General features: G+C 38.7%; 1 protein-coding gene across 1 annotated transcript in view; it reads left to right on the top strand.

The window, feature by feature from the left end:
* dok6 (docking protein 6) overlaps nucleotides 1-16,663 on the top strand; it is a 116,796-nt gene that overhangs the window by 91,144 nt on the left and 8,989 nt on the right. The gene's annotated exons all lie outside the window — the stretch shown is intronic.

Here is a 16,663-nt window from a genome sequence, read left to right as displayed (position 1 = left end):
GTCAGTGGGAGTGTAGGGAGCAGTTAGAGGAAAGAGAGGTGGAGAAAAGGGATGCTAAATGACAGAAAGTGGGACTGTTATTCTCAGTGATGGAGGAAGTGTCATTTTTACTGAACCCGATTTACTTAAGAATGTGTTCAAATTTCATTTTTTTCCTCAATGTTTCCATTTTTATGACCAAAAGACATTAGAATTTAAAGCACACAACATAGGCACAACATCAACAAACATACAAACGTTGCCAACCGCCAGCATAGCTTTAATTCTCTGTATCACATCACAATTTGACCTGATAGCTTTCAGTATCTTTTATTCTTTAACAATGATTTTCAGTACATATTACTAACTTCTTGGTCATTAAATAGTGCCTAATAGGTCTGGAATAATGCATTTATTACTTATAACATGAACTTTGTGCTGATAATCTTTCAGAACTAGTGAGGAGATTTTGATCTTGTTATAAACAGATTGAAATGAGTTGCAATGTCTCTTCTTGACTTGCAAAAACAAATGAGATCATCAGAATATGCACTTTTTTCTTTAAAGGAATTTTAAATGCTTGTAGTGTTAGACACAGTGAGTTACAGCATGCTACTAAGACAGTTTACATTTTCCACCTTATGAATCTTTCATGCTGAGGGAGACATTTGATCATTATATTAAAAAAAACAGACAAGATGTACCCAGGTGGCTCTAAGAGGAGGAATAGATCCAAAAAAAATTTTACTGGAACTTTAAAGTCATAGTTTCGTGTTTTTAAAGTGGGGTTATAGGAGTTACTTGTTATTAGTAAGTATAGTATATTAGCCAAAGGAGAAACCACTCAGTGTGGCCCCTTTAAGGAGAGACAGGCAGGATGTTTAACCTTTTATTGATTTTATAAACCACTCAAGGTCAATATATTTTGGCTTTTTGGACCAAAAAACCTCTTTAATGTAAAATTGAGAACAGATTTCTACAAAGTAATGTCAGTTAAAGAAAAATATTTAAGGTAAAATAAGTGACTGTTTAAATATTCACCCCCCCTTTTAAAATGACTGACCTAATTCAACAGAGATCCAGCCAGTTGGTGTGAGTAGTCTCACAGTTAGTGAAATGGGGATTACATGAGGTCAGTGAATGTGTCTCAGTGATTTTAGAGTAAAGACACCAGTGTTTGGAAGGTCCAGTCACTGATTAATTAGTATACCTGGCTACCATTACACCATGAAGACAAAAGAACACTTCAAGCAACTCAGAGAAAGGTTATTGAAAAGTATAAGTCAGGGATGGATACAAAATTTTCCAAGACATTGACCATCCCCTGGAGTTCAGCTGAAGCCATCATCAAGAAGTGGAAGGAATACGGTGCATGTGTAAATCTGAAATATTGAGTGACCAGGCTAGAAGGAGGCTAGCGAGGGGCTACCAAGACACCTATGACTACTCTGAGGGAGTTTCAAGCTTCAGCAGCTGAGATGGGAGAGACTCTGCAGACAACAGCTGGTGCCCAGATCCTTCACCAGTCAAAGCTTGATGGGAGAGTGAAAAAGAGAAAGCCACTGTTGAAGTAACTCATACAAAATCTTGACCAGAGTTCACCAAAAGGCATGTGGGAGACCTCATGGTCAGTAGCCTGATGAGTTTGGCGGACACCAATGACTGAACATCCCTGCAAACACACCATCCCCACTGTGGAGCATGGTGGTGGCAGCATCCTGGAAAACTTTTAAAGATAGAGGGTAAAATAAATGCAGCAAACTGTAGGAGCATCCTTGAGGGCAATCTTACACAGTCTGCAAGAGAACTACGGCTTGGGAAAAGATGTATTTTCCAACAAGACAATGACCTTAAGCATGCAGCGAAAGCTACACAGAAATAGTTTGAAGACAACAAGGTGGATGTTCTGGAGTGGCTGAGTCGAAGCCCAGATCTCAATCCAGTAGAGAATCTGCGGCTGGACTTGAAAAGGGCTGCTTCTCCTGTGATCCTTGTGAAACCTGACAGAGCTTGAGCAGTTTTTACCAAAAAAAGAATAAGGTAAAACTGCAGTGTCCAGTTGTACATACACACCGACTGAGTGCTGTGATTGAAGCCAAAGGTGAATTTACTAAATACTGACTTGAAGGGGTGGATATTTATGCAGTCACTTAATTTACATCACATATTTTTATTTAATTGATGTTACTTTGCAGAAATCTGTTTTCCCTTTAAAAAGGTTTCTTTTTGTATTTTTTTGTCAGAAACAAAACAAAATATTTTGACCATGACTAATTCATAAAATCAATGAAAGGGTTTAACTTTCCAGGGGTGAATACTTTCTACAGTACGTGGAGTACCAAAGTAGTACAAAAATCAAAGTTTCTTCTTGCACCTTAAAAGTAAAGTGCTGTAGATTTCCTTTTCCATTTATCCTGCCATTGTTCATCAACTCAGTTTTTCCTCAAACCTGGGTCATTAAGAGGTTAGCACCTTATTCCTGGCCCATATGGTACCTTGCATAAAGGTCTGGGTGTGAAATGTGTCACTGAATACACAACCAGCATGTTCTTTAATCACTAGTCACGATTCCTATTATTATTCAAAGATAAAAATCTGTTACACCTTAAATGGGGTAACATGATTATCGCTCTGCCTTCAACTATAAAGGGATGTGTGGAAAATAAGAAGAAATTAGCATAAACTAGCGTATTTGCTAAATGTGTTAGGATGAATGGCGTCAATGTGGACGTCATTCCTTTTCCACCCTCCATATGTAGAGCTGTCAAATCATCAGACCGTCTAGTGTAGGTACTGAAGAGTCAGCAATTCATTGCAGCATCCTGATTGAATTTTTATTAATGATTTGTTGTTTACTTACAGATCCATTGATTAATTTTGCGCTTAAGTTTCATTTTCTCAGAACACTTTCACTTTCAAATTTTAGCTAAGCGGGGAGGGGAGGGGTATAAACGGACCTTTAGGACATGTGATTGGGCCAGTAAACTGTCATTATAAAGCAACCCATGAGCCTCTGTGAGTGCTCTATTGAGCTGTACTCAGTGGAAATAAATAAATAAGTCATACTGGCCCCAAAGCGTGTCAGCCCACCAGGAAAATGCCCGGTATGCCAGGTTACCAGTCCACCCCCGTCTCACATCAACACACCTGGCTTTTACTTTGTCAGTGTTGTTTGCTAGTGGCTAACAGTGCGTCATGCTTTGAAATAAATACACAGCCTGCACAAAAACACAAGCAGCTAACATTGCTCACTGCTTTCTGTTTCAATAAAAGCTTAGTTAAATCACAACATAAGTCTGGGAAAATGGAATAACTTCAGAAGAGTCAGGCCCCTGATGGAGTTATGTGAGGAAGAGCATGCTTAAAGGTTAAATAAAATAAAATAAATAATGCTCAAAACATGCTGTAAAAGCCACTGATTTAGTTCTGTCTGGTTAGAGGTGCAACCAGGAATACCGCAGCAGCTACTGGAATCCTAGATGGATATTTCAGAGAATAGAACTCATAACTAAATTCAATATTATGTTAGTTAGGTGAATGGTGGAACGAAATAATGAAGCAGTGTTGGCTAAATTTAGGATAAATTCCTTTTGAGACTTTTTCTACCTCTGTTATATCACTTGAAACTCCACCCATAGCCTTACACGATTTGGACAAAAGTTTTCACACCTGTTTATTATTGAATTCAGGTGTTTCAATCAGACCTGTTACCACAGATGTATAAAATTAAGCATAGAGCCATGCAGTCTGTGTCGTTCTGAAGGGCGTAGTGACTTCAGGTATGGTACTGTGATCGGATGCCACACCTTTTCAATAAGGCGGTTCATGAAATTTTAACTGTGGGTATTCCACAGTCATCTGTAAGTGATATTATTAGAAAGTGGAAGCGTTTAGGAACAACAGCAACTCGAACACAAAGTGGAAGACCACCTAAATCACAGAGTGGGTGAGTTCTGAACTGGGCAATTAATCGTAAATTAGATTACATCACAGTATGGCCTTCTGCAATTTACAAATCGCAGATGTAATATTCTTCAACTTGAAATTTGTCAAAATAGCAGTTGAATACATTCATTTTTTGCAGGAGCAGAGATTTTATGCACATCATGCAACAATTCAAGTGTCAGTTCTTTTTTAATGGTTGACAGGGATCCTCCTTTATAGCCTCCCTGAAAAGCACTCCCTGAAAAGTCAAAACATGGTGCTGACTAACCCAGGGAGCATCTTTAGAGCAGAGCCTTCTTTCAATGTAGTTAAAATGTAGATTCATTTTGCAGTAAAATGGTTAAATGTATGATGAGTGTTCCTGACCGATTTAGGTTATGTTATAGAATGATTTATTGCTCGTATTTGTTGAAAAATGCAGACGTTTGGGAACCTCATAAGAATTGCATATTAATTCGCAATCAGGATATTAGGGAAAAATCGCAATTTGATTATTTTTGCAAATCGTTCAGCCCTATCCTGAACTTCCACTGGCATGAATGTAAGCACAAAAACTGTGTTGCGAGGGCTTCATGGAACGGGTTTCCATGACTGATCAGCTGCTTGCTAGCCCTGACACTGGACTGTAGAGCAGTGGAAACATGTTCTGTGAAGTGATGAATCATGCTTCTCTGTTTGGCTGTCAGTTGGGTGAATCAGGGTCTGTTGGATGCTGGGAGGATGTTACCTTCCTGACTGCACCGTGCCAATTGTAGTGGAGAGATAATGAAATGGGGCTGTCTTTAAGGGTTTGGGCTTGGCCCCTTATCTCCAGTGAAGGCCAGTTTTAATACTTCAGCATACCAAGACATTCTGAACAATGCTACGCTTCCAACTTTGTGGCAACAATTTGGGGAAGGCCCTTTTATTTCAACATGACTGCACAAAGCAAGGACTTTAAAGACTTTGTTGATGTGTTTGTAGTGGAAGAACTTGACTGGCCCCCCCCAGAGCCCTGACCTCAACCCTGTTGGAATGAGGGGCCAACACCATATTAAAGTCCATCTAGTGTATCTACTGAATAGCCCCCAGGAACATGGTGTTTGGAGTTTGTACTGTGCATGCACTCCCGCTAATCTCTCCTAAAAAGGCAGAGCTAAGTGGCTTCTGCACACTCTATTTTATTGCTACTGACTGATACCTCACACCGACCCCTTTCAGAAAGAGCAAACAAACTTCAAAATACAAAGCTTAACCAATATCTGATAATGGACCAGTACAGATTCATGTTTTTTTAAACTCTTTTCTTAATACATTATTTTTTGTGAATAAGCATTAATATTAGAAACTTGCAGACAGAGAAAAACAATACTTGAGGTTGCATTTTAATTAAGATAATTAGTGTATGTTCATAGCCCTGTGTATTTCCCATGTGCTCTTAATGCACTCATGAAAAGGGCGTGCTGGTGTGTGCTTGTGTGTATATGTGTTGATGTCTGTATGTTGACAGAGGCAGAAAGGTGATTAGTGAGCTGATGAGATTATGCTCTGTCTATGGTATTAGTTGATTAGTAGACTTATCTGAGGATTATGGGCCTTTTGGCTTTCACTGATAGAGCCGACCAGAAAGCCAGGCGAGAAGATGAAAGTCCTTCTGACGTCACCGTCTTCTTTTGAAAAGCTGCGCCTGGTGTTTGCGTTTTTTTTCATTATCATTTAATTATGGCCTGATAAACTTAAAAGGCAACAAAAATGAGTCCCCTCTCCTTAACATGCTCTAACTCATAAACACATTAGGTAAAAAAGTTTCCACCTCAGGGTCGTTATTTATAGGCTCAGTCTCTGTAAATTCTTCTCTTTTAAACTCCTTCTCTCTAAACTGTGGTGAGCTCCTCTCTCATCCATCACCCTGGCATCTCCGCTGCTCCTCCCACACTTTCTTCGTGTGTCCGTCCGCTCCTGAGCATCCCGCCACCTTCTCCTGCTCACACACATTCAGCTCTAACATTATCTCCCCTCCTCTCCCATGAATAAATTGAATGCATCAGTGTGTTTGAGGACACGGCAGGAAAAAGGTCTCGTCAGACAACCAGGACGACAAGGTGATTGTAGGGAGTGACAGGAGTTTAGCTCCCGTCATGACACGCGATCTTTGGACTGTGGAAGGGATGCTCACACAAGAACTGCTGCTCCTAACATGGCTGACAGCTATTATTAGACAAGGAGAGCCGAATACAGTGATTGCATTGATTCCTCATTTGCAGAGGACCTCCACCTCCCTGGCGCTTTTTGACATCCTCTGCCCTTTGTTACACTGCTCAAGGAGCTCTTAGTATTACTTCCAATGAACAAAAATATTTTAAAACCGTCTCTTTAGTAGGAATGATCAAGAATCCTAACATATTTTACATGTGAAGGATTATACATTCTGAATAGATATCCATTTAGCATGAAAGATGTGATTCTAAATACTTCACATCTTGCAGTTTTCTGAAATGACATCCTGGCTCCCATCAGCAGTAATCTGACAAAGCTTTTACATCTCTATAAACAGATATCAGAGTGCCAGAGTAGAGGAAAGTCTGTTCAAGACGAAACATTTCAACTTGAAATTATGTCACAAAAGCCAGTCAGCATTTAGATTTAATTTGAGTTTAGCATAGATGTTCTGATTTTATGGACTGCATCACAAAGGATTGATTAGTCTGATATTCAACAAACAAGCAGTTCAAAAGTTTTTTTCATTTTCCTCTTGAGGACAAATGCAGCAAAGCTCAAAGTTTTAATCGTCTGCATCATGAAGCTGACATTTAAGCAAACTTGAGACCCATAATTGCACATAAATCACAAGAAAATTGATAGATTTTTTTGGTTTTTACAGCTCATGTCAGCCTTACACCAGAGAACTTTTCTAAAACTCTAAAAAGACTCTAAAAAGACTGACACCTTAGACCCTCTCACCTCTAAAAAGGATTTGTCAGCAAGCCGTTGAGTTTTTAGTCTCAGACTAAGATTTTGCAAAGACTTTGGGTCACAAACTACAAGACTAGAATATGACTCCTTTTGAGAGTATGTCCCATCATGCAATCTGGTGGAATTTCACAACAATATATATATATATATATATATATTTTTAAAGATTTATTTTTGGGCCTTTTCATGCCTTCATTCGACAGAGGAAGGACAGTGGACAGACTCGGAAACAGGGAAGAGAGTGGGGAGAGACCCAAACCCGGGGCGCCCGCGCACATGGGTAGCGCCCCAAACCATTTGACCATCTGCGCTCCCACAACAACATTTTTTAAGCAGAGAACAAGCTGTAGATGGAGATGGAGATCAAATTTGAGTTAATATCTCTAATAATCTGATGTTTTTAAATCACTTACATCGAGTAGAAACAAAAAGAAAGTTAAACGCCGAAGCAACTTTGCATGTTACTGCAACAACTGAGGAACTATCCTGGAAACACTTCAGAATAAAAGAATGGATGTATGAAAACGAGAGTCATCTCACCACAGAAACAAAGTGATCGGGCTTTTACTTTGAAAATCCCAATGGCATGTCAGCCTGGAATGAATGGACAGATAGACTCGATCTCTTGAGTTCTGAGCGGACATCCAGCAGCTCTAGAATGATCTACGCTCACGTTCATGTTTGGAAGAATGAGGTGAATTAATGTGCTAATGCACAACACTGGCTCCCATTGGTTGTGGATGACGGTCGCGTCACTGAGAAACACAGTTTCCATCCGAGCAGACTAAAGACTTACAACCACATCAAGCATATTTGATATTATTGTAACCCCAAGACTGAAGAAAGACCACCTTAAAACAGCTAAAATAGAGTCTGACCAGCTTACACCTAACGACTGAGACAACAGGAGTGAGCTGCAACTTTAGCAAGACTCCCATGATTTTACTCTGACTTTGGAATTTTGCCTGTGACTTTGAAATCAGAGGAAAAGTCTTTAGGTGTAAGACCGCCTTAAATTAAGCTAGAGTAAAGTCTCTTTGTTACTCACTATTCACAGTTAAACTGAGCCACACCAGAAACAGATAAACCAGGGAAATGAAATAAACCCAGAGATGACTGAAGAGATCAAAACTAGACATGAAACATCTTTGAAGGGTCAGTGACATGACATGCATTTTTTTGTGTCTGAATCTATGATGATATTAAAAGTGGGATTTTAAGTCTAAGAAAATCAAATTAGAATACTTTGGCATGATTTTACAGTTGAAATCTTTGAAATAATCGTGTTGGGGGGCCTCATACTAGAATATGCATAGGGCCTCACTTTGGCCAGGACTAGCCCTGCGCTCTTGGCAAAGTGAAGTGGTTTATAGATCCTTTTCAAGTAAAGATAAAAACATTTATTTTTAGTTACAGGTGGATGAGTAGATTACAGTGTCAGGTGGTACTACCAATGTACAAAATGTATTTCAACAGTAAAATCTTAATTTTATTTTAAAAATAGATGCGTCCACTTTCTAACAAGAACAAAAGAAACAAAATATGTTAAGTATTTGCTTATTTAATTTGAAATTAGTTGCAAATGTCAGGCAGCACAACCAGTGTTTGAGGTGGTAGAACTGCAAAAAGTGTCACTATATGAAATAAATAAGATTATTTAAAGCTCTGGATAGATTAATGTTACTTCTAATAGGGTAAATGAGGTATTTGTAAAAAATTCCCAATTACAGTTTTGCTTGGAAACAATAAATGCACTAATAATGGACCTTATTTGCATTAGCTGGCAAGCTATCTGTCGATAATCTTGAGCGCAATGATTCATACCTGACATGCATCTTAATCAAATCACATGACTGCTAAATTAGTTTTCTGTTTAAACTGCAAGATTTCCGGTCTCTTCCTCTGCTCTGGATCAGCACTGCGCTCTAATGTCAACCCTCCTCCACCCCAGCATCCTCCTGTTGGCTCCGACTGGGGGATTAAGCTGTTATCATATCACTCCTCAAATTCTGTATGTAAAAATCTGTGAGGAGTGTTTAAGTCGGAGCCTGATGCCAAACTTGTTGTTTCCATGATTAAACAAACTCCAACGTGAGATTACTGGCAGATATGCATTAAACCTGACAGCCCCAATCTAAACAAATAGTTATTTACTAAGCTTCCAGTTGGACTGCAAGCATCGCAGGGAGCACAAAAAGAAGACTCTGCTGGGAGTCATGTAAGGGTTAATGGCCAACAAGGTGTCCAATTATCAGGGATTAATGGACAACATGAAGGCCTGCATGATGAAAGGTTGCCTCCATGAAGTCCACTAATCCCTGATAACTGGACACCTCAAAGGGCATTAACCCGCTTATACCATGGTCACTTGCCAACAAAAATAATTAATAAAACTACTAATTTATAATTTCATACCTTCTTAGGGAATGTAAACATTATTCAGTACTCCAGTAAATAGGATGGGCCATAGATACGAAGTCACAGCGGAACAAAAAAGCTAGTCCGCTCAGTGCACTTTCTGAACGGATTTATCAGCGAAAAGGCATGAAGACGAGTGAGACTGAGAGTCATCTGTGATCAGACTATAAACCTGTACGTTAACATGAACAGTCATCTGATAGAAAGCTTAGTTTTAGCAGACCAGCTGTTTGAATAAACAGAATAATCCCTCCTTCAGCACTACGAGGTCACAGACGTGAAGCTGTCCACGCCCTGCAGGTGCTGATCCTCCGTCAGACACATCAGTATTTATCAGATATTATCCTGCTGGTTTATCAGAAGCGTTTCCTTCGGCTCTACAAAGAAATAATGGCTTCTTTTCTTTTGTTTGTGTTATCCGAATCTTCTGACAATAGTTTATAGCAGTTAGAACAGGAAGTGAGTTTTTTGTGACACTCACCTCTCAGAGTTAAGGTGAGCCTGGAAACAACACGTACATCAGATATAGAAGGTAAGACCGTCTCATGTTACTGGTCTTAAACCTGGAGTCTGTTATTTTATTAATGTCAGTTTAGTGATGGTTGATGCCGGTCTGCAGGCTCCTTAGGCTGGCAGCGCTGTACTCCCTGCTCAGAAAATATGACTGTCTCAGGTTGCTATGGTTACTCCTAACGGAGTAACGTCTAGCTGCCGTGCACTAATTTGGAACAGTGCAATGATTTTTTGACTGGAACTACTTGTGAAGTTCGAACGGTGTCCACATATCAGAAGTTAATGGACACCAATGGAATTTCCAGAGCCAATCAGAATCGAGTATTCACCAAGACCATGGTATAACTATTAATAACAACTGAGGCATGTATCATCGCTGGACCGTAACTGAATTCATCAGATTATACACAAAACCCTCAGGTAATCAAGAAAAGGAAGGCATTTTAAGTTTTGTTGTTTTTGTTTTTGAAACACAGCGTTTATGTAGACTCATTACACTTACTGTGAATTTTAATTAAAAACTGTACAAAATAAAAATGTTAAAGGCATCTTGGTTGATTTAAGTAGATGGTTAAAAGAAATGAAAGGAAAAACTGTGAACTTTATTTAACTTCTATCAGCATAATATAAGAATTAACAATAAAACCAGCATGCTGAACTTTTACAAGTTACTTTTAATTTCTCAGCAATCCATACAGAAATACACTACATGGACCAAAGTATTTGGCCACCTTACCTTCACAACAACATGGACTGCACTGCATTCAGATTTATGTACTTTAATATGGAGTTGGCCACCTTTAACATAACAGTCTCCACTCTTTTTGGAAGGCTTTCCACAAATTTTGGAGTGTGAGAATTTGTTCCGTTGTTGTTGGACAAGGAGGGCAGTCAAGTTCTTTCACTCTGAACTACTCAAACCGTGTCCTTACTTTGTGCACTGGACCACAGTCATGTTGGAGAAACAGGCCTTTCCCAAACTGTTGCCACAAAGTTGGAAGCATAGCATTGTCTGAAATGTCTTGGTGTGCTGAGGCATTCAGATTGCCCTACACTGGAGATACGGGGCTTGGCTCAAACCCTTAAAAACAGCCCTATTCCATTAATTCTCCTCCTCCAAATGTTCTCCCAGCATCTGCCAAACTCAGACTCACCTGACTGCCAAACAGAGAAGTGTTCATCACTCCACAGAACACCTTTCCTCCACCTCACAGTCCAGTGTCAGTGAGCTTTACACCACTCCATCAGACGCTTGGCAGTGGACGTGGTGATGCTTGCACCTGAATTCAATAATTGACAGGTGTGACCGTATACTTTTGTCCATATAGTGTGTTTTACATCATGACAAATGCATCAAAAGCATTCCATACTTACTACATAAATCTGTTTTCTCTGACATCATAAGATACAGATGATAACTTTCAATTTCTTCCCAGGTTTAAGGCACACTTACATACAAAGCTGAAGGCTCAAAAATGTTAAAAATGTCAAAAAATGTCCCACAACTTTGGCAAATCTCCTTAAAGAAATAAAAACTCAGTTGTATACCTCCCCTATCTAAGTGGATGTTGGCTTCACCTGCACTCAGAAACAAAACCTTCACTTTACTCTAATAATGGTTATGTTAGCCTAAATGGAGGAAAGAAATCAGGATTTCAGACCACGGTTGCTTCAGCTCCTCAGCTGTGTCGTGTCCCTGCTACATGATGAATATCCAATCAGCACAGTCAATTTGCTGAGTCATGCTCGGGTTGTTCTCAAATACCCTGCGGGTCCGGGGGAATAATTAAGGCACACAGTTTCCTGTCCCGTTGAGGTTTATTTACCTATTTGTTTATTTCTTTGCCTCTGTTAATGTGAGGGAGCTGACAGTGATGTTCTCCTTTATTTAGAGCATCTGCTCTTTTCTTTAGATAGAAATGTTGAAAAACTACATCCTCTGAGGCATGTTTGCTGTAATTAGGTGTAATAATTGTCAAATGTGTTTTGTTTCAAGGAAAGTGAAGGATATGGAGGTGGTCTATGAAAGCTAACGTAGCTCCTAAATATTTCTTTTATTCAAGAAAACCTTACATGGATGTTTTAATCCCAAGATACTATACAATGAAGCAATATATCTTTGTAGTGTTTTCCACCTCGACTCTGCTAATGCTATTCACTCTTTTGCATTTCACTGAAACTGCTGTGTTTCTCAGAGCTTGCTGATGCATACAAATAAGTGCACTTTAAAGTTTTGGAGTTGAAAACGCAGAGGCGCCTTGCCTGTCGGAAATGGTTCAATTACCGACTCTAATACTGGAATGGAAAAGGAACAAGAATGCTCGTATTTTTTACTCGGGCCCATTTTTCTGTAATTTTTTTGCGCACAAACACACACCAACACACTCGCCTTTTTTCTCTGAATTTCTTTTTTGTGTTTCACAGTTTAGTGCAGAGGCATTAGCAATTCTAATAGAGCGGAGTGCTGTTCCTAGTTTGATCGGCCGGGAGTGATACGAAGGGGGTTTACTGAGAGGAAGCAAGTATCAGAGGCACAGGGACAAGATGATAGCAGAACAGGATGATAACACTATCTTATCTGCAACAGGCGACAGGGAACATAGTAGATTTGGATGCCAAAAAAAACATGAATGCTATGAAAAATTCATTACAAGAAAAAGGACTGCTTTGGTTTCTTCCTGGTGTTTTCTTAGCTGAAGTTTCCATATATGAATCTTACCACAGTGTAAGTTTTTGTTGCTTTTGTCACTCTTTGACCACACAAAACACACAAACTCCCCCATCAGCAGCCTTGCAAAATCCACAGTTTACCTCCCTTTCTCTGGTTACAGCTGCTACAAAGCCAGCTTCCATGTTGAAGGAGGGTGCACGTTTGCGTCTACATGCATGCATGGAAAGGTTTTCCGGGAAAGCCATTGTATCAGTCAGAGTTTGTGTCAGCGCCCTCCCTGCCTGTCCTGTCTGCTCAAGCCCAGCAGCTGCCACTCCGGGCCAGATAGGATGACATGACCTTCACTGATAATGAAAAGGCACTGACAAATCGCTGTCTGCTCCTCATAGGGATAGGAGAGGAGGAGGAGGAGAGATGCTGACGTCCTCTTCTCTCTCTGACTATGCCTTTTCTGTTAGTGTTTATGTCTTTAGTCCAGAAAGGGAGGTTCATGTCAGGGGTCTGGGATCACACAACAGTCTCATCCAGCAACATCCCTGGTAGAGCAGTGACACCAAAAACCGCAGTACCCACAGCGTCCACTTGAGGCAGGCTGTAAGTGAGTCAGTGTTAATTTACAAAAACTGTGAGGAAAATGTTCGTTAACGACCTTTTTTAAGGAGGAAGAGGGGACGAGGACGGGCTAAAAATAGATTATTGATGATAAAAACTCTGATGAAAAGCAAATTAAACTTTTTTGTTACAGAGTCGAGACTAAAAAGTGTGTGCCGGACTGACAGATATTCAGATTCTGTGTGTCTAGACTGCTGTCTGTCAGAACAACCAGTAGAGAGAGAAGAGGAGCAGCGTGCCAGAGAGAGGAGCTGATTGGTAGATTAAACAGGAAGCTCTTCTCTGTTTTCTAGTTATAGTCTTTATGAGACATTCAGCTAAAATGCAGCCAGCCGACCTCTGAAATGTTGAAAATCTCCACCAGCTGTTGAGCAGCATAGACTCCTAATGTTAGCTTCTGTTGCTGCTGTACAGTAATCCTCCTCAGTCTTGGTCAGACTAACAGTGATAAAAAAACAAAATCCCAAACCTTGTACTAGGTCCTGTATTTAAAAATATTAATCCAAAGTTGAAATCTGTGTTAAAATTGGCGAGACGAATGCTAATTAGCAAGCTAAAGGAGGCAAAATACGGTTACATTATGATGTGTTTAAAGAGGCTGGGACTTTTGGCAATTCAAGGAGGATGCAAGTAACTTATTGTGAAGTGTTCAAAGTCACATAGAGGAATAGGATTTTTACTTTTGGCTTTTTTTTTTTTAGAATTCTGAATAAATATGATCCTTTAAATGAGAATGTTTTTTTATGCCCTCTTTGGTATCATACAGCATTTTTTTTTAAAGAGCTTTTGTCTGAATTATATAAGGACGGTGATTACAGCTGCTTTAAACTGTGATTTATTAAACAGGGCATGGGTTTACAAATTGTATCTGTGTTTATGAATGTATTTGTAACTATTTTAACCATGTTGTGCATGTTTTTTAATCCTGTATTGTACTGTATTGCTGCAGGGCACCCCTAGAAAAGAGACCTTAGTCTCAGTGGGTTTTCCCCACATAAATAAAAGATAAATAAATAAATGTTTGTTTAATTACATTAGAAATATAAAATGGATAAAAAGCATGAATTAGTTAGGAATGTATTGTTTCATTCTTTCTAGTACTGCACCAATATTCCTATCAATATAACTAAAATGATCAATAAAGAGTTTGGTAATTAAGGTGCATTAATCAGAGTACCATTATGTCTAAAAACCAATTAATCTAATCCCAAAAGTCCAATCTATGTTAGTATTTTCATCAGTTTATTTCAGATTACATACACATACATACACACAGTGCTTAACAAATGTATTAGACCACCCTAACCCTAACCAAAGTAAGGTTTATGCCACAGCTGCCCTAAATTAACAGTATTGGTAATATTTTTTATGTATCTGCAATGGTTTATACACCAATATGTAGAAACTCTTTAACCCAAATGATATTTTTAATGCTAAAATATAAGTTTCATTGTTAACCATGAGTTTTCAAATTTACTGATTTACAAAAAAACCTGAAAAAATAGTAAAGCACATTAATATTTCTTGATTAATATGTCAAATTATAGTTATTTACTTGCATTTCTATAAAAGCACTTCATGATGCTGGATGGTCTCTGAGACAAATATGAAAGGTGGTCTAATACATTTGTTAAGCACTGTATATATATATGTATATGTATATATATATCAATATGTCAATATCAATTTACAATTTACATTTTATATCAGTATAAATTATTATTTTACAATTTTGTACATTTTTTAAGAGAGAAAATATGATGTGACTAAAAGTAAGGACTAAAATGTTTTCTGAGTTTCATGAACTAAAACTTTAAAGGGTGAAGAGGACTTAAATGTGACTAAAACTAAAATTATTTTTGTCTTAAGACTAAATCTAAAAACTTCTACCAAAATTAACACTGAAGAGAGCCGATCCCAGTTAGGCCCCACATTAAAAATCAAATTTAAAGTTTGTTAAAAGACAAATTTTGCTCTCTGAAGTCATGACAACAATCCCAGGTGATTAGTTTGACTATAACCTGAAACACTGTGTAAGGTGATGCATAATTAGAGAATGTGGTAACTTTGAGTGATGGGATACTGCTGGTTACACCAGTGGCTTCTAACTGGTTTTGCCTCAGAACCAACACTTCCTCAATGAGAAACATTACCCAAATTTCCCTAAAATTTCAACCACTCCACTTTTTTTAATGAGGAATGTTGCCCTTTGGACCTTGAAAGAGACAAAACATGTTTTTAAAAAACTCATGATAATGGAAGCCCTGGGTGGACATTTCTGCACATTTTTTATTTTGTACTGTTTCCCATCAAAGCGTGTGAATTCTGGTTGTTTTCAAGAGACACTGAGAAATTGACATAATATCATGAACAAACCAGTTTTCTTATCCCATTAAACTGAAATAAAGAAGCTGAAATCTTGATAAAACAACCAAAATGTGCTTACTACATTTATCATGTTTGAGAATGGTCTACGGTTAGGCCTAAAATTCAAATCACTATTTTCTTCACCCATTGTGGTACCAGTATTACATCTTGGTGTTACAAAATTAAAAGAGGTAACACATTTAAATGCTTCCTTAGGTGTTACAACCCTTCGTCTCCACCTCAAATAAGCAGATGATGTCTGGGCGTGAGATCACATTGCACCTGTAGTTTTAAGCCCCATTTCTTCCCTGCTGAGTTGTGTCCAGCCACTCCTGACAACACCACATTTCCTGTCAGCTTTCACAATAAAAGTACTTGAGCAAAAAAACAACCACAGGCTTTTTTGAAAAACATGTCAGAAAGTGAGCATGCTCACAGTATGTTGCTGTTATTACAGGCATCACCCTTGGAGAGGAAAGAACCCACATTTTACCTCATTGCAGTGCTTCACTGACCACAAACGGGCCACGTTTGGCTTTTTCCCTGACTGTCCTTCAGTGTCTGAGTGAAGCACACTGATGACTGGACTCAGACTGAGCAGTTTCTATCACATACCACTGAGCAGCATCAGTTATGCTGTGTGAAAACTAAAACACAGCAAATGTGTTTAAACTGGTCATGATGGTTCTGCAGAAAATTAATTCCATGGCAGAAATTTCACTTCAGAAATGTTAAGTATTTACCTTGTGATAATGTTGTAATTATCAAATAATTCATTGTAATATTGTGGCACCAAGTAACCAAGTAATTTCTTAAATATAAGATGATAACTTTCTAAATGAGTAGCTTGATAATTGTTAGGTATTTTTTATTTTGGTCCACTAAATTAAAGTGAATCCTTCCTGAATAAAGTATTTTAAGGGTTTATCCCGTTTCATAGCAGTTACTTGTTTTGCCGCATGCTTGACTCATGTCCACTTCGGCTCCTGCTGGTGCAGCTTTCACACAAGGTTTGAGTTTGCTGCGTGTCAGCCGCATCTCCCTGCTGTCATAGCCCTGTCATTCTTCACAAGTTTTATCTCAATAACCCCCCCAAACTTGATTATAGTGGAGGTGTGTTGGGTACAATTCAAAATAAAAGCATTCTGTATTCTGCATTCTTGTGGCCTTCCTCTGGCACTTTCTAAACATGCTTTTATCATTTTC

Source organism: Cheilinus undulatus, linkage group 19 (genome assembly GCF_018320785.1).
Source record: "Cheilinus undulatus linkage group 19, ASM1832078v1, whole genome shotgun sequence".
Lineage (NCBI taxonomy): Eukaryota > Metazoa > Chordata > Actinopteri > Labriformes > Labridae > Cheilinus > Cheilinus undulatus.
The sequence above is the reverse complement of the archived record's forward strand: the minus strand, read 5'-3'. Positions and strand labels throughout refer to the sequence as shown.